Source organism: Chiloscyllium punctatum, chromosome 2 (genome assembly GCF_047496795.1).
Source record: "Chiloscyllium punctatum isolate Juve2018m chromosome 2, sChiPun1.3, whole genome shotgun sequence".
Taxonomy (NCBI): Eukaryota; Metazoa; Chordata; class Chondrichthyes; order Orectolobiformes; family Hemiscylliidae; genus Chiloscyllium; species Chiloscyllium punctatum.
The window spans coordinates 101,476,024-101,495,780 of NC_092740.1; the positions used below are offsets into that span (position 1 = coordinate 101,476,024).

At 40.9% G+C, this 19,757-nt stretch overlaps 1 long non-coding RNA gene across 1 annotated transcript; it reads right to left on the minus strand.

The window, feature by feature from the left end:
• Window positions 1-3,415: 3,415 nt before the first annotated feature.
• On the minus strand, window positions 3,416-18,543 carry LOC140493420 (uncharacterized). Its single transcript, XR_011963672.1, has 3 exons — window positions 18,459-18,543; window positions 13,873-14,014; window positions 3,416-4,136 (listed from the first exon to the last, which is right to left on the minus strand). It is a non-coding gene; the product is annotated as an uncharacterized lncRNA (long non-coding RNA).
• Between the last annotated feature and the right edge of the window lie 1,214 nt (window positions 18,544-19,757).

A 19,757-nucleotide genomic window follows, 5' to 3' on the forward strand; every position in this document is an offset into this window, starting at 1 on the left:
AATTTAAATTGGCACAAGGCAATAGACATAAGTTAACAATGCATGCTTTGTTTATTAAATAACTGATCTCCACTTCAACACAAAAAACACCCTAAGCATATCTTCTGTACAGCAAATTCATTTTTATTCCATATGCACAAAATTGAAACATTTCAACCAGGCTATTAGTACATTTTTACTGCATCTCAGATTGAAATTTAACAGTTGACATTGATTATTATAATAGCACCCACTATATTGTCCATATTTGGTTGCCATTGAACACATGAGAACGAGGGTAGGTCCGATCAAGGACAGTAGTGGGAGATTGTGTATTGAGTCGGAAGAGATAGAAGAGGTCTTGAACAAGTACTTCTCTTCAGTATTTACGAACGAGAGGGACCGTATTGTTGAAGAGGAGAGTGTGAAATAGACTGGTAAGCTAGAAGAGATACTTGTTAGGAAGGAAGATGTGTTGGACATTTTGAACAACTTGAGGATAGGCAAGTCCCCCGGGCCTGACGGGATATATCCTGGGATTATGTGGGAAGCAAGGGAGGAATTTGCAGTACCGTTGGCAATGATCTTCTCATCTTCACTGTCAACGGGGGTGGTACCAGGGGACTGGAGAGTAGCGAATGTTGTGTCCCTGTTCAAAAAAGGGAATGGGGATAACCCCGGGAATTACAGGCCAGTTAGTCTTACTTCTGTGGTTGGCAAAGTAATGGAAAGGGTACTGAGGGATAGGATTTATGAGTATCTGGAAAGACACTGCTTGATTAGGGACAGCCAGCACGGATTTGTGAAGGGTAGGTCTTGCCTTACAAGTCTTATTGAATTTTTCGAGGAGGTGACCAAGCATGTGGATGAGGGTAGAGCAGTGGATGTAGTGTACATGGATTTTAGTAAGGCATTTAATAAGGTTCCCCATGGTAGGCTTATGCGGAAAGTCAGGAGGCAATGGAATGAGGGAAATTTGGCCAATTGGATAGAAAACTGGCTAACCGGTCGAAGTCAGAGAGTGGTGGTAGATGGTAAATATTCAGCCTGGAGCCCAGTTACAAGTGGAGTTCCGCAGGGATCAGTTCTGGGTCCTCTGCTGTTTGTAATTTTTATTAATGACTTGGATGAGGGAGTTGAAGGGTGAGTCAGTAAATTTGCAGATGATACGAAGATAGGTGGAGTTGTGGACAGTGAGGAGGGCATTTGTCGTTTGCAAAGGGACTTAGATATGATGCAGAGCTGGGCTGAGGAGTGGCAGATGGAGTTCAACCCTGCCAAGTGTGAGGTTGTCCATTTTGGAAGAACAAATAAGAATGCGGAATACAGGGTTAATGGTAGGGTTCTTAGTCAGGTGGAGGAACAGAGGGATCTTGGGGTCTGTGTACATAGATCTTTGAAAGTTGCCACTCAGGTGGATAGAGTTTGTAAGAAGGCCTATGGTGTATTATCGTTCATTAGCAGAGGGATTGAATTCAAGAGTCGTGAAGTGATGTTGCAGCTGTACAGGACTTTGGTTAGGCCACAGTTGGAGTACTGTGTGCAATTCTGGTCGCCTCACTTTAGGAAAGATGTGGAATCTTTGGAGAGGGTGCAGAGAAGATTTACCAGGATGTTGCCTGGAATGGAGAATAGGTTGTACGGGGATAGGTTGAGAGTTCTCGGCCTTTTCTCATTGAAACGGCGAAGGATGAGGGGTGACTTGATAGAGGTTTATAAGATGATCAGAGGAATAGATAGAGTAGACAGTCAGAAACTTTTTCCCCAGGTACAACAGAGTGTTACAAGGGGACATAAATTTAAGGTGAAGGGTGGAAGGTATAGGGGAGATGTCAGGGGTGAGTTCTTTACCCAGAGAGTGGTGCGGGCATGGAATGCGCTGCCTGTGGGAGTGGTAGAGTCAGAATCATTGGCGACCTTTAAGCGGCATTTGGATAGGTACATGGATGGGTGCTTAATCTAGGATAGAAGTTCGGCACAACATCGTGGGCCGAAGGGCCTGTTCTGTGCTGTATTGTTCTATGTTCTATGCAACCATAATCTAGGTCCACATTCATTTGCAAAGAATTCATTATCTCAGTGATTACAAGCTTCCCTGGCTCGCTGATAGTGGCATAGTGGTAATGTCACTGGGCTAGTAATCCAGATTCCCAGACAAATGTTCTACTGACATGGGTTTGAATTCCATAATGGTAGATGATAGAATGTAATTTCAACTAAAATGAAAGATGGCTTAATAGTAAGCATGGAGCCACTATCGACCATCATAATAATTTACCTGGTTCACAGGTAAGGAAATATGCCATCATTTTCTTATTGTGAGGTGGGCCCTACAGCGATATAATTGACTCTTAACTACCCACTGGGCAATAAATGTTGGCCTAAGTAGCAACACATCCCATGAAGAAATTTTTAAAGTGTTGGTTGGTTATGCTTATTTGACAGTTTAAAACTGTATAAAACTTGCAGCCTCCTTCATTCCTAACCCTCTTGCAGCTTCATCTTTCCACCTTATTTGCAGCCTTCTCCTACTCCACCATCTGACGTAACTCCTCTTCTTCCACTCCCCAATTTCTTGCAAACTCCTTCTCTCCTCTACCCTAGCTCCTAGCAACAGGCAGCATCCTCCAGAGCAAATCGACCAACAATCCCTAGACCTGGCTCTTAACAAGCCCTGAAGTCTGGTCTTGAGACATGGACCCCGCAATCCCTTTAAGGCCAGATTTTGCAGTATGCAAAGGCACAGCTACAGCTGGTAAGTCCCAAGGATACGACACAGCTTCCAGCAGCAATCCTCAAAGGCTGGGCCTAGAAAACAATAACTCCAGCCATTTGCTCATTATTGCTTCTTACATGCCCAGCTTCTTCTTCAATCACATGCTCCTTCTTAGGCTCACCAGCAGCAAATGATGAGACAACTATCCTACAATCGAAGGAACATGAGAGATGTAGGATTTTGATTTCAGGAGCAGATCTTCACACATTTTCTCTCTCTTTCTATCAGTTATGATGAAGTTCTTAATTTGATTGGTCACAGAAGTTGCAGTATAGCTGAGTACATGCCCTGAAGGCATAGCCCTGATAATTAGTAATGTGTGCACCCATCTCCTAGACCCTGGTGAAGACTTGTGACCCAGAACTAACTGCTTTTCTGGCCATTTTGTTCCAGTACAGCTCCAACATTGTTAAAAATCACACAACACCAGGTTATAGTCCAACAGGTTTAATTGGAAGCACTAGCTTTGGGAGCGCCACTCCTTCATCAGGTGATAGTGGAGGACACAATTCTAAGACACAGAATCTATAGCAAAACTTTACAGTGTGATGTAACTGAAATTATACATTGAAAAATACCTTGATTATCTGTTGAGTCTTTCATCTGTTTGAATACCATGATAGTTTCACTTTTTTCATGTGTAAATAACAAAACCTTTTTTTAAAAGTTGCATTCTCAGGTTAGCTGTTTCCAATGGGCGTTAGCTAGATCCTGTGTTCTCTGTCTATGCAATGTTTAGATGTTTAGATTGATTCTAATCTAAAAAGTGAGAAAACAGAGTTTTATATGAATTCATTAAGTGTTTGAGCTCAGAGTTTTACATGAATTCATGCAGTTTTTGAGCAAAGTACAATGTAACTCTGCAAGTACAAATTCACCCCACAAAATATAAGTGTGCATGTGGGTCTTTGTCTGTGTGTGCGTGTCTGTGGTGGGAGTGTTGTGAGTGTCTGTGAGAGAGAGTGTATATATGTGTGCATGAGTGCAGTGTGATCTAAATCTCTGAGAGGATGCCTGAGTGGATGTGGGAGTGTGCGTGTCTGTAAGGATGTGTGTGAGTGACTCTATGTGTGTGTAGGAGTGTCTATATGTGTATATAGTGCAATGGTGGTCACCTGTAATGTGACATGAACCTAAGGTCCCGGTTGAGGCCCTCCCTATGGGTACCGAACTTAGCTATCAACCTCTGCTTGGCCACTTTTCGCTGCTGCCTGTCCCGAAGTCCACCTCGGAGGATGGTCACCCGAAGGTTAGAGGTCGAATGTCCTGGACCACTGAAGTGTTCCCCAACTGGGAGGGAACACTCCTGTCTGTTGATTGTTGTACGGTGCCCATTCAACCGTCGTCGTAGCGTTTGCTCGGTTTCCCCAATGTACCATGCCTGCATCATATAATATGGACAACATTGGTTGAGTCACATGAGTACCTGCCACGTACAAGGTGGGAGGTGTCCCCACGTGTAATGGTGGTATCTATGTCCACACTCTGACATGTCTTGCTACCTACCATGACAGGGTTGTATGGAGTTGTCCTGAGTGCCGGGCAGCTTGCTATGAACAATGATTTGCTTGAGGTTTGGCGGTTGAAAAAAAGAGAGCTGAATTCTAGGTTGAAATGGGAGTGATTTGACATCAAAGCATTTGGCTGAGTGTTGCACCAAGGAGCCCTAGTAAAATTTAAGTCATTAGGATTTAAAGTAACGTATCCACCACTTGAAGTCACAACTTACAAAAGGAAGATGGTGTGGTTGCTGGAGGCCAATGATCTCAGCTTCAGGACTATGCTACGGAGGTTCCTCAGAGAAGCCCTGGACCCAACCATCTTCAACTGCATTATTTATGACCTCTACATTCAAAATGTGGAGTTAATCACTGATGATTGCAGTATTCCATATCATATTCAACTCCTCAGATAATAATAATTATAAAGTTAGCCTAGAAAACCTTGAGGTTTATGCTCAAAAAGAATAATTAACACTTGAGTGCTCAAAAGTCTTGCATTCAACAGCATTACCATTTACAAACACAATACCATCAAAATTTTATGTGAAAATATTGACCAGAAACGTGATCGGCTAATGCATAAAAGCTGGTGTATAAGACCATGGAAAAGGTTGCATTCTGTGGAAGTTGACTCACCCCTGATTTAAACAATCTATTGGAGCTTTTTGGGAAAGTGATGTGCTATGGACAAAAGGGTTGATTTCTCAAAATCATTTGACAGAGGTAATAGTGGAAAATAAATGCTTGTGATTAAGTAGGTAGTACATTGGCTTGCTAAAAGTAAGTAGAGAATAGGAATAAGTTGGTCCTTTTCAGTCTGAACAGATGCAATGAATGGTGTACAACATGGATCACTACAGGGACCTCAACTGTTACAACTTATATAAATATGACTTAGGCCTATGGTTGCCTAAGTTGGTGATGACACAAAGATTATTGGAAAATAAGTTATGAAGAGAACACAAGGTACCTACAAACAGACATAATTAGGTTAATTGAATGGACAAAAATTTGGCAAATGGAGCATACTATGCGAAATTGTGAAACAGGATACATTGAGTTAATCCTTAGAAAAGTATAAATGAAGTAGGAGTATACATAAGAAAGCAATCAGGAGGGCTAAAAGGGGACATGAGGTAGCTTTGGCAAACAGAATTAAGGAGAATCCAAAGAGTTTTTACAAATACAATAAGGACAAAAGGATTACTAGGGAGAGAATAGTGCCCCTCAAAGATCAGCAAGGCAGCCTTTGTGTGGAGCCGCAGAAAATGGGGGTGACACTAAATGAGTATTTTGCATCAGAATTTACTGTGGAAAAGGATGTGGAAGATATAGACTGTAGGGAAATAGATGGTGATATTTTGCAAAATGTCCAAATTACAGAGGAGGAAGTGCTGGATGTCTTGAAATGGGTAAAGGTGGATAAATCCCCAGGACCTGATCAGGTGTACCCTAGAACTCTGTGGGAAGCTAGAGAAGTGATTGCTGGGCCTCTTGCTAAGATAGTTGCATCATCGATAGTCACAGGTGAGGTGCCGGAAGACTCGAGGTTATCTAATGTGGTGCCACTGTTTAAGAAGGGTGGTATGGACAAGCCAGGGAACTATAGACCAGTGAGCATGACTTCATGGTGGGCAAGTTGTTAGAGGGAATCCTGAGGGACAGGATGTACATGTATTTGGAAAGGCAAGGACTGATTAGGGATAATCAACATGGCTTTTTGCGCAAGAAATCATGTCTCACCAAATGATTGAGTTTTTTGAGGAAGGAACAAAGAGGATTGATGAGGGCAGAGCGGTAGATGTGATCTGTATGGACTTCAGTAAGGCATTCGACAAGGTACCCCATGGGAGACTGATTATCAAGGTTAGATCTCACGGAATACAGGGAGAACTAGCCATTTGGATACAGAACTGGCTCAGAGGTAGAAAACAGAGGGTGGTGGTGGAGGGTTGTTTATCAGACTGACCAGTGGAATGCCACACAGAACGGTGCTGGGTCCTCTACTTTTTGTCATTTACATAAATGATTTGGATGTGAGCATAAGAGGTACAGTTAGAAAGTTTGTAGATGACACCAAAATTGGAGGTGTAGTGGACAGCAAAGAGGGTTACCTCAGATTACAACAGGATCTGGACCAGATGGGCCAATGGGCTGAGAAGTGGCAGATGGAGTTTAATTCAGATAAATGCGAGGTGCTGCGTTTTGGGAAAGCACATCTTAACAGGACTTATACACTTAATGGTAAGGTCCTAGGGAGTGTTGTTGAACAAAGAGACCTTGGAGTGCAAATTCATAGCTCCTTGTAAGTGGAGTCGCAGGTAGATAAGATAGTGAAGAAGGCATTTGGTATGCTTTCCTTTATTGGTCAGAGCATTGAGTGCAGGAGTTGGGAGGTCATATTGCAGATGTACAGGACATTAGTTAGGCCACTGTTGGAATATTGCATCCAATTCAGGTTTCCTTCCTATTGGAAAGATGTTCAGAAAAGATTTACAAGGATGTTGCCAGGATAGGAGAGGCTGAACAGGCTGGGACTGTTTTCCCTGGAGCGTCAGAGGCTGAGGGGTGACCTTATAGAGGCTTACAAAATTATGAGAGGCATGGATAGGGTAAATAGGCAAAGTCTTTTCCCTTGGCTCGGGGAGTCCAGAACTAGAGGGCATAGGTTTAGAGTGAGAGAGGAAAGATATAAAAGAGACCTACGGGGCAACTTTTTCACACAGAGGGTGGTACGTGTATGGAATGAGCTGCCAGAGGAAGTGGTGGAGGCTGGTACAATTGCAACATTTAAGAGGCATTTGGTTGGGTATATGAATAGGAAGGATTTGGAGGGATATGGGCCAGGTGCTAGCAGGTGGGACTAGATTGGGTTGGGATATCTGGTCAGCATGGACAGGTTGGACCAAAGGGTCTGTTTCCATGCTGTACATCTCTATGACTCTATGACTCTAAGTGTTTAAAAATAAGGTTTTGCCCAGTTAAAGCAGAGTTGAGGCAAAACAAAACTCTTAAAATGTTGGGAGTCTTTGGAACTCTGCTTCCTCCAGCTTTCCAAGAAGAATCTTTGAATATTTTTAAGGCAGAGATAGATAGATTCCTATTACGTGAGAGGATGAAAGTTTATTCAGGGAGGTGTGAAGGTGGATTTTAAGTTACAATCATGTCGGCCATGATAGCAAAGTTGAGGAGCTGAATGGTCTACTTTAGTTCCTTGTTCATATGACACAGCAGTCCACTTGACTCTTCCAACATCCACACCAGAGAGCTCATGATCTGCTTTTTGTCATGGCAACAGGTCTTTCTTGCTTCAGTTAACATTCAGCCCTTGATTTTGTTTAAGTAATGCTTAGAAAAATGTCTGAGTGGTTGCAGAAACATATTTCTGACTACACAACTATTCTTTTAGACCTAATGTTAATGTTCCCCTCCAAGTTACCCATCATCCTGTCTTTGAAATATGTCAAATATGTTGCTGTGCCTTCACTGTTATTGAGTCAAAGTCCTTGAATTCCCTAACAGCATTCGGGGGTGGGGTCTACATGTACAAAATAACTACAGAAGTTCAAGAACTTGGCTCACCACTACCTTTTAAGGATACATGTAGGCCATAAATGCTAGCCTAGCCAACAATTCCCACATCCCATGAATGAAGTTACCAAAAAAACCATTGACATACTATAAATTTATCAGCATCATCATTCATTTCTTTAAAAAAAAATTCAAACATGCTGTCTCAGATATATCTTATTTGTAAATTCATTGTCTTTCCTGGTCATATATTCTTGTCACTTGAGCTTATATTATTCTTCAGTTGCTGTGAAAATCCCTTTAATTTAGATTTTATTCGTAATTACAACAACAAAACATCTTTGGTTGGCATACCAACTACATAATCTGCCTGGTTAGCTGAAGGGATGAAAGCACAATCTGCTGGTGTTCATTTTAAATGGGGCAATGTCTTTTTTAAAGCATGGCTGTACAATTTCATCCCAACATAATTACTGTTGAGCCAATGGCGTCCATCGAAGAGCAAAATGCTTTCTTACTGCTTTGGGTGCACATAATTGCTTGCAATGACTATATTAACTAGATAAAAGAAAAGCTGGCAACACTTTTTGGTAATATCATCACAGTTAGCTTAAGATGTTCATTAGGTGGATACAGTTGCATATTTAAAGTAATCTTTTATTTGATTTAATTAATGGCTGGTGTGGTTTATTAACCATTAGAGGTAATATCAGAAAACAGAAGTAAGTTTTTAAAAATTAGTGAAGGTTATAATTTGTTTCTGTTTATGTGTACAGAGACTATGCTCATAATTAGAATATCTGATTTGTTGATTTAAAGTATTGAATTAGTGTAAAATACTTGAATGTCACATTCTAGCACTGTGAATTTAAAAGTACAATGGTCATGTTGTCACATATATCATTCTGCTAAAATCAGCAAAAAAATGATAAACACATTTCAGTTAGAAAGGAGAAGATTGCAGTACAGAGTCTCCAGTGGTCAGCTGATCAGAATACTGGCACAAACTGTTCCTTGCTATTTCAGGAATTGAGCATACTTATAAAACTCACACCAGTACAACATAACTGCTTTACTAATAACAATTCAAATAAAGATGTACCATCAGGTTGTGTTTCTCATGTGTAAAATTGTAAATAGCAGAGGTCTAGAAATAGCATTAACTTGGTCTGACTATAGTCATTCTATTTTAGTTGTGACATTTGAGTAATTATTAGCACTTTTCTTATGAGAAGCAGTGATGGTGGTGCAATTGGCAAGCGGATATGTGGAGCCTACACACAAAATTACTGCCCAGGAATTCAAATTAATCTTAGTTTAAGACCAAGGATTGATTTGAGAACTTAAGGTCCTTGCAGGATTTGGAAATGCAAACTTTTACTGAAAAGTTTTATTTACTGAGGTAATTAAGGTCAGAAGTCACATGACACAGTATTCCTAGCCTCTGATCTGCTCTTGTAGCCATTGAGTTTATGTGGTGAGTCCAGTTGAGTTTCTGGTCAATTATAACTTCCTGGATGTTGATACTGGGAGATCAGTAATGGTAACCGTTGAATGTCAAGAGGCGATGATCAGATTGCCTCTTACTCGTGAAGGTCATAGCATTTTATGGCATGGATTTTACTTCCCACTTGCCAGCCCAAGCATGGATATTGTCCAGATCTTGCTGCATTTGAACCTGGATGACTTCAGTATTTGAGGAGTTGTAAATGGTGCTGAAATTTGTGCAATCGTCAGTGAACATCTCCACTTCTGACCTTATAATGAAAGGAAGGTCTTTGATAAAGCAGCTGAAGATGATTGGTCAAAAGATGTTACCCTGAGTAACTCCTGCAGCAATGTCCTTTAGCTTACATGACTGACCTCTAACAATCAGGTATGTGTCAGGTATGACCACAACCGCCAGAGAGTTTGCCCCTGATATGCATTGATTCCAATGTTGCTAGAGCTCCTTGATGCCACACTCCTTTTGTTTGTAGGAAATGGGAGGATTGAAAAGATAAGTTGTTTAGAGTGGGGATCAGTTCCACCAATCAAGTGAGAGTGTTAGTGGAGGGGACTGGGTAGTCGATGGGAGAGGATGAAATGGAGGGCTTTTAGTCCTTCCTCATGGGGGATGCAGGTGTAGATGGACTGAGTGCTATGGGGAAAATGATGTATGGAACCAGGGAATTCAAAGTCACAGAGGAGGTGAAGGGAGTGGATGGTGTCTCAAACATATGTTGGGAGTTCCTGGACCAAGGGATACAGGACAGAGTCGAGGAAAGCAAAGATGAGTTCAGTAGGGCAGGAGCAGGCAGAGACAATCAGGGGGCAGTTAGGTTTGTGGATTTTGGATAAGAAATGGAACCAGGTGGTATAGGGTTGGAGAACTTTGAGATTGGAGGCTGAGATTAAGAGATTGTGGATGGTCTTAGAGATAATGGTTTGGTGATAAGAGTTGAGGTCGCAGTCGAGGGGGCAGTAAGGCACCTTTCTCCTTTAAGGCACCTTTGCCTTAAAACGTGCAAAACCAGTGCTCACACCTTCTCTCACCTCTGTCCAGTGCCCCAACAGACCATTCCAAATCTGGCAGAGATTTGATTACATATCCTTGGACCTCATTTACTGCATCTGTTGCTCTTAATGTGGTCTCCCCTAAATTGCAGACACCGAGTGCAAACTCGAGGAATGGTTCAGGGATCATCTCTGGTCCATATGCACCAACCAACCCCACATTCCTGTGGCTATTCATTTCAACTCCCCCTCTCAATCCCCCAGTGACATGTCCATTCTGGGCCCCTTCCACCACCTGAACAAGGCCACCCGCAAAGTGAGGAGGAACACCTCATCTTCTGCTCGGGAGCCTACAACCACAAGGCCTCATCACTGAATTCACCTGATTTCACATCTCCCCTCCACCCGCCCCATCCCAGTTTCAACCCTCCAACTTGACTCCACCATCTTGACATGACCTACCTGTCCATCTTTCTTCCCCCCCACCTATCTATTCCATCACAATCACCTCCATGATCACCTCCAAGCTTCACCCACTAATCTCTATCCCAGTGCCACACTTTATTGACCATAATATTCCAAACCCTAATATTCTAAACATATCAGATAAACAAGATGCTAACGTGAAGTAAGGTCTTATAATGGTCTCCATTCATGAAGGACAAAGTATGTGACAATTCAATAGTACTAAAAGGAATCAAGACACCAGGACCTATGAATCTGCATCCAAAGATTTTAAAGAAAGTGGCTACAGAAATTGTGGCAGCATTCATCAAATTATTCCAATGCCCACTGAATCCCAGGACAGTTCTAGCAGATTGGCACTGGAAAAAGCACAACAGGTCAGCCAGCATCTGAGGAATAAGAGAATTGAGTGTCTATGCTTGTCTTAACAAGCCCGGGTCCTTTGCCAGCTGTCTAGATGTGTTGAGCATTCCTCCGCTGTTCGGTCTCAGCTGCAGGAAGGCTTTCCCCCACTCCTTCCACAGGTCAGAGGTGACCGAACCATCTGAATTTGACATTCATTCATTCAATGAATCAATCCTTGCATTCGTTAATTCACTCATTCAATGAATCAATATTTGCAGTTGTTCATTCATCAGGACTGGAGAAGGAGAAGGGGGCTGAGAAATAAATAGGGGATGGGACTGGGGAAAGGTTGGTGGAATGGAGATTAGTGGGTAAAGCTTGGAGGTGATCATGTTATGATCATGTTGTATACTTAAAATATCAAACTCCTATGTGTTTGAATCAGTTGTACACTTAAAATGTCAAACTCCACTGTATATTGAAAATGTGATTAGGATGGCCTTTGTACAGAATTTTACAATTCCTATTTCAGGTATGACCTTCAAGTTTTGTCTTAGATTTTAACATTTTTAAATGGAATATCAGTGCATTCATAATGATGATCATGCAAACTCTGTCATTTTTGTCTGCTTGGTAATAATTTAATTTTTCTATTTCATTGTTAATTATTTGTTTGTGCTTTTTAATAAATAAGCAAAATATCCCACAATGAATTTTTGAATGAACAACAAAATTTGAATTAAACTAAACAGCGTACTTGGCCCAAATATCTGTAGCTGCTTCATCAATGACCTTCTGGTCTTCATGGAAAAAGATGGCCTTCAAAAGATGGCTTTCAACTGGGGCGGGCGGCCAGGCAGATTTTATTAAAATAAAGCAAGATCTGGCCAAAGTTGACTGGGAACAGCTCATTGTGGATAAGTCTACAGTAGGATCGTTTTGGGCATTCAAAAAGGAGCTGGTGACATTACAGGTCCAATACGTACCCTCTATGGGGAAATACAGAAATAATAAGTTCAGGGAACCCTGTGTGTCTTTGACAATTCAGGACTGGCTGAGGAAGAAGAAAAAGACTTTCAGCAAGTCCAAAGGGAGCAATTCAGCTGCAGTCCTAGACAAATTCAGGAAAAGGAACTTGCAGTTTGACGTGGGAAATAATGAAGTACTGGAAGCTCTGTCGGGCTTAAAAATGGACAAATCCCCTGGCCCTGATGAATTGCCTCCCAGGCTGCTGTGTGTGTGTGTGGGGGGGGGGGGGGGTAGCGGGGAGGCAGAAAATTGCAGGGAATCTGACGCAAATTTCTAGTTCCTCACTGGCTGTGGGGAAGCACCAGAGGAATGCAAGATGGCTAATAAGGTTTCCCGTTCTAAGAGGGCTGGTAGAGATGAACCAAAGAATTACAGACTGGTGAGTCTCAGATCAATGTAGGAAAATTATTGGAGAAAATGCTGGAGGAGTGATTGAAGACCTACTTGGAAAGATATGGGTTCATTATGGATAGTCAGCATGGCATGAGAGGCCATACCTAACAAATTTGTTAGAATTTTTTGAAAATGTGATCAAGTCTATGGATGATGTTCAGTTTATTTCCATGGTTGTAGTTTTTATGGATTTTAAGCTTGTTTCGACAAGGTCCCACATGGGAGAATGATTGAGAAAGCACATGGAATTGAGGGAAAATTGGTGAACTGGGTCAGAAACCAGCTTAGTAATAGGATACCAAGGGTAATGATAGAATGCTGTTTGAGTGACTGGAGGCTGGTGTCCAGCAGTGTACCACAAGGATCAGTATTGGGACCCTTATTGTTTGTTATGTACATAAATGATATAGTTGAAAATGTGGGGGGGGGGGGGAGCGTTAAGCAAATTTGCTGACAAGACCAAGATTGGTAGGGTGATTAATAGTGTAAAAGATGGTTGTAAGTTACAGGGAGATATAGATGGATTGGTCAGATGGGCAGACCAATGGCAGATGGCTTTGATAAGTGCGAGGTGATGCACTTTGTAACAATATACAAGATAAGGCAGTATTTAATGAATGGCAGAATGAGAGAAACAGAAGGATCTTAGGTAATTATTCACAGATCCTTGAAGTCAGCAGAGCAAATGAATTGGTTAGTCAAAAAAGGACACCTGCTTTCATCAGTCATGGCATAGATTATACGAGTCTAGATTAGAGTGGTGCTGGAAAAGCACAGCAGTTCAGACAGCATCTCTCTAATCTAGACTCTGGTTTCCAGCATCTGCAGTCACTGTTTTTACATAGATTATAAGAACAAGTAGATACTGTTGGAGCTGTACAGAGTGTTGATCAGGCTACAATTGGAGTATTGTGTGCAGTCCATATCACCTCACCACAAAAAGGATATGATAGCACTCAAGGGGGTACAGCGGAGGTTCACCTGGATGGAGAAACTAAACTATAAGGAAAGACTAGGTAGGCTTCGATTGTTTGAGAGCAGAGAAGATTAATGGGGGTCATGATTGAGTGTATAAAATTCTGAGGTATATGGACAGCTGAATGGAGAGCAAATGTTCCCCTTAGTTGAGGGGTCAGTCACAAGAAGGCATAGTTTTAGGGTAAGGAGCAGGAGCTTCAAGGGAGATTCAAGAAAAAAATGTTTTCACTCAGCGGGTGATGGGAGTCTGGAATGCACTGCCTGGGAAGGTAGTGGAGGCTGGAAACCTTATAACCTTGAAAAATACTTGATTGAGCACTTGCAATATAATAACACTCAAAGAAATTGGACAAGGGCAGGAAATTGGGATAAGCATACCTTTAGCGGTAGTTATTTTGGTGCAGACGTGTTGGGCTAAAGGGCCTTTTCTGTGCTGTGTGACTTTATTACTCCATACTATAGCTATAAGATCAGCTCAGAGGTTTCCAATTCTGCAATGGGTAACTCATCACTTGATTTCCTAAAGCATGTTCATAAAGTAAAAGGCATATGTCAAGAATTGATAGAATACACTCCAGTTGCCTGGATGAGCACAGTTTAAGAAGCTTAACATCATCTAAAGGAAGCAACCTGCTCAATTAACACCCGAACCATTATTTTGATGCTCAGTCTGTTTACTAACAGCACACAGAGATACAGTTGGTACCATCCAAAAGTGCATTTCAGCAATTTTTCAAGGCTCCTTAAAATGCACATTCTAAATGTTTCCAACCCTCTACCACCTACAAGAACAAGGACAGCAAATACACAGGAGGGTAGTAATCACCTGCAATCTCCCCACAAGTCATACATTACTTTGAGTTGAAACAATAGTGCCATTCTTTCAGATTTGCTCATTTAAAACCCTATGACTCTTTCACCACTAACTTCTCAAAGACCACTAAGGTCAGCACCCATTGCCTGTCCCTATCAACAATACTGGTGCCCCAAAAACAAATCTAAAAGTATTAACATCCAGGTGATTAGCAAGCAGCTCTTCTTACAAAAATGATGGAAAGTGAAAAGCAGTTGTGAACATTTGGAAAATTAGGGTAACAGCTAAGGTAGATAGCTATGGGGAAAGGTCTTTCTTGGTACAGAAGGGATGGGGAATCAAAGGAATGGAAAGTCTAACTTCTCCATCAGGAACTTGGGGAGTAAACATACATGTACCTATAACATTCTGATTCTCTGCATATTTGGCTCCTTCGTATGTCAAGACTATAATTGCATTCTATATGGTTTTAATGTGTTTGTAATTTTGGTGAAACTTCAGGCTCAAGGTGATATGGTATCAATGAAATAAAGCAAGGATAGATGGTTTTGCGGTATAAAAGACCTTCGGAAATGAACTGGTTAGCTGAAACTGAAGACAGGTGGCATACACAATTTCAAATGGGGAAGTCCATGATATACATAGGGAGGTAAATAAAGAATGGGGATTTAAATCAATTAACAATTGCTCCAGGATTTGGGGCTAAAGTACAGGTTTCTCTAAAAGTGCAATTGCAATTAGATAAATACATTTAAAATGTGCTAGTGGCATTTAGACTTTACTCTTGATTGCATGAGTAAAGAAGGTGAATTTGTACAAAATGTTTTTTGAACTGCAATTATTGCACCATTGGTATTAGGCACTCTATTTTTTCCCAAAAATATACTCTATTCATAGAATTTGAGAAAAAATACAAAACAGTTTAAATTGATTATTACAAAATTTACAATAAAATTCAATTTGTCTGTTGTGGTTCTGTTCGCTGAGCTGGGAATTTGTGTTGCAGACGTTTCGTCCCCTGTCTAGGTGACATCCTCAGTGCTTGGGAGCCTCCTGTGATGTTACCTCCGGCATTTATATCAATTTGTCTCCATACAGGATGTTTGACACAATATGATTGCAATAATCTTAATATTCACAATATACATTTGATGTCAGGCATATCACTCAAGGGTAAAATATACCAAACTAGAAATTACCGAAAATGTACCAGAAATAAACTTCTTTTCTGTAAAATGTGTTGCACTCTGAAGTGCTTTGATTCAATTTTAATATTCTTGGTTTTCACAATCAACATTGTGCCTTTACAAAAATTACCTCGAGCTTTAGTGTATCTCTCGGAGCACATAGATTTGGACTTTGGAATGTAGTAATCTAAAACAGTCAAGGACAACTTTTGCAATGGAAGATTAGCAAGTTTCAGGCAGACCAATGGGCATTTTTCACTGAGTTGATCAGTCTTCCAACAGCAATTGACGTTCATCTCCATGTGTTCCTAGGAGCACAGAGATCTGCATGATAGAGCTGCTTAAGATTAACATCAACAAAAAAAGCATTGCAATTCTACAAATATCTTTTTTTTTTGGAAAGTCACATTCCACAAAGTGGAGGGCAACAATCTGTTTCCCACAACAACCACCTAACAGGCAACATTTGAGACTCTGGGAGGGTAGAAAAAAAATCAGATGGAAAGCCCTTTCTCACCACCAGCCAACTAACATGTTGGTGCTTGTTTTTATGATTTGGCAATGAGGCATTCTGCCAAATGATAGACAGTCTGCTGTGGGAGCCTTTAAATAGGATCTACCATCTACTTCTTCCACAGGACCTTAAGCTACAAAACAGAACTATGTCCATGCCAACTAGCATAAGAATCAAATGCCAGATGGGGTTTTATGATTCTGCATCTGACCAATTAGATATAAGCTCTGCAGTCATGCCACATCTAGCCATGAATAGCAGTGGATAATGAAACAACTCACTAGAGGAGAAGGCTACATAAATATCCCCATATACAATGGAAGGGGAACCCAGAATGTCAGTGCAAAACATAAGGCTGAAGTGATAATCTGAGTGAATGATCCATCTTGGCCTGCTCCAGAGGTCCCCAGTACCATAGATGCCAGGTCTCAGCTAATTCGATTCAATCCACATGACATCAACAGACAGCTGAAAACACCAGATACTGCAAAAACCGTAAGCTCTGACAATATTCCGACCATAGTACTGACGACATGAATTCCAGAACTTGCTTTGCCCCTAATCAAGCGATGCCAATTACATCATCCATTGAACATAGAACACAGAAAAGTACAGCACAGAAGAGGCCCTTTGGCCCATGATGTTGTGCAGAGGATTAATCCTAATGTAAAATAAAATAACCTAGCCTATGCACCACTCAATTCACTGCTGTCCATTTGCACATCTAGCAGTTGCTTCAATGTTCCTAATGAATCTGCTTCCACCACTTCCACTGGCAACGCATTCCATGCATTCACAACTCTCAGCATAAAGAACCTATATCTGACGTCTCCTCTATACCCTTCTCCAAATATCTTAAAGCTATGACCCCTCACGCCAGTCAGAAAAGTCTCTGGCTATTGACTCTATCCATGCCTCTCATTACCTTGCATACCTCAATCAGGTCACCTCTCTTCCTCCTTCTCTCCAGAGAAAAAAGTCAGAGCTTAGACAACCTCTCATCATAATCCAATAATGTGAAATATTGCCCAAGTATGTGCTGTACACAAAAAACAGGACAAATCCAATTCAGCCAATTATTGCTCCATCCGTCTACTTTTGATCATCTGTAATGTGATGGAAGGTGTCATCAACAGAGCTATTGCACAGCATTTGCTTAGCATGAACTTGCTCACTAATGCTCAGATTGGGGTTCTGCCAAGGTCACTTTGCACGTGACCTCATTACAGCTTTGGTTCAAAAATGAACAAAAGAGCTGAATTCCAGAGGTAAGGTGAAAGTAATTATCCTTGACTTCAAGGTTGCACTTGATTGAGTATGGCTCAAGGAGCCCTAGCAAAACTGGAGTCAATAACAAACAGAAAAAAAAAATTTCCAATGAAGAAGCCACTTGCTGCAGATGCTGGAATCTGCATTGAAAACAAAAATTGCTGGAGATCACAGTGGAGATCATCAGAATCATCTAGACTTGAAATGTTAGCTTGCTTTTTCTCCATGGATGCTGCCTGATTTGCTGTGATCTCCAGCATTTTTTTGTTTTCAGTTCAAAAACTCTCCAAGTTTTTGAATGGACTCGGATCTGGTGGAAAGGAGGATTCTTGTTTTTGGTGTTTAATAATCTCAGCTTGAGGGCGTCATTGCAGGAGTTCCTCAGGGCTAATGTCCTCAGCCCAACTATCTTCAACTGCTTCATTAATAAATATCCCTGATGATGTCTCAATGTTCAGCAACATTCACAACTCCTCAGATTCTGAAGCAGTCCATGTACAAATACAACAAAACCTGGACATGAGCTGACAAAACCTGGACATGAGCTGACAAATGGCATTTAACATATGTGTCACTCAAGTGCCAGGCAATGACAATGTCCAACAGGGTAGAATCTAACCATCACCTCTTGTAATTCAATGGCATCACCAACATTGAATCTTCCACCATCAACATCCTGAGGGTTATCATTGACTGTAAACTGAACTGGACCAGCCACATAAATACTGTGGCTAGAACATTCCTGCATTTCTCACCTCCAATTCACAAGCCTGTCCATTGTCTACAAGATCCAAGTATGGACTGTGGTAGAATACTCCCCATTAGTTGAATGCTGTTCCAACAACACCCAAGAAGCTTGTCACAGCCTTATCCAGGATTTAGACAATCGGCTTGATTAGCATTTCATCAACAAACATCCATTCCCTCATCCGTTACCCCTCAGTAGTAGCAGTTTGCTGTCCACAAGATACTGTGCAGAAAGGTTGCTTCCAAACCCATGATCATTACCCTCCAACAGGACAAGAGCTGTAGATACATAGGAACATTATAACCTGCAAGTTCTGCTCCAAGCCACCCATTACTAAGCTTGGAAAGAAACTATTGCTTACCATCACATTTTCAAGGGCAATAAGGACGAACAAGTTAAAACTTCCTCAATAAAAACCATAGCTGTACTTACGTGCAAATTTCCTCAGGATTGCAATGCACTTTGGCAATGTAAGTAGAGTCGGTATACCTCTCCATATTAGATGTTTATGCCATTGTTACCAAGAGTTCAGGATTTCCATTAATTTCACTAACACACTGAAAGTAAACAGGGTTAGAATTAGAATTATAGGTTGATCATAAAACATAATATTTGTCATCTATTCTAAGTTATTGTTTGGATCTTAAAGAAAAATGTGATAAAGGTACTAATTCACTCGATTATTTCTAAGGTGTGCCAACAGATTTGGCAAATCAGGCTAAAATAGCTGGACCCAACTTTTGTTTACTCCAATGCATCAATAATGAAGAAAAGGCCAAATTGATTACAAAGCTTTGTATTCTAAGATACTGAGAATCATAGATTAGAAACCCAACAGCATAGAAGCAGGTCATTTGACCCATTGAGTCGACACCAACCCTCCAAAGACCACCCCACCTCGACGCAACCCCATAACCCTGCATTTCCCATACCTAATCCACCCAGCCTGCACTTCCTGTACCATGGGAGGTAACCCATGCAGATGTGGGAAGAATGTGTAAACTCCAATAACCCAAGGCTGGAATTGAACCTGGGCCCCTTGTGCTGTGAGGCAATAGTGATGACCATTCAGCCACCGTATTGCCTTTAATAAAGAAACACAGCATTACAAAACAGAAATGACAGGAAGAGAGCTTACATAACAACAAATTAAGACTGTTTGAATAACAGTTAAGTATGAAAGTGCTATGCAATTAATTCAGACTAAGGAATTCAATCTTTGGAAAGCAAAACATTAATTCAGTTAATTTATCAGGCTGATTGAATTTCTTTTAAGTTAGGACATTGCACAATAAAAATAAATTATAATGATGTACAGGAAAACGGATTGTGGTTATTGCTGTATAATTAATTCATAATTAATATCATAGTTATTTGTGCTAAAAGTAACTGCATCGTAGCATAAATTGCAATTTAAAATAATTTGGCTTTACAATATTTATAAATGAGATTTCTAGGGTGTTACACCTGACAGCTTGGATCAGGAATGTAAAATACAATACACTTTGGATTTAGTTAGATTGGGCATTCACTCAATTTATAGGTATGCAATGTAGTGCAAATATTTCTTGCAAACTGAAGAGTCGTTGTACTCTGTGCCTGTGAGGAAATGTTGACGTACTTCAAGAAACTTGGTTTCTTGAAGGATTTCCTATCATCCAAACGTGAAAACATCACAGCCTGCCCACAGTATTGAGATACTAACGATATATGCATATATAATTACTGGAG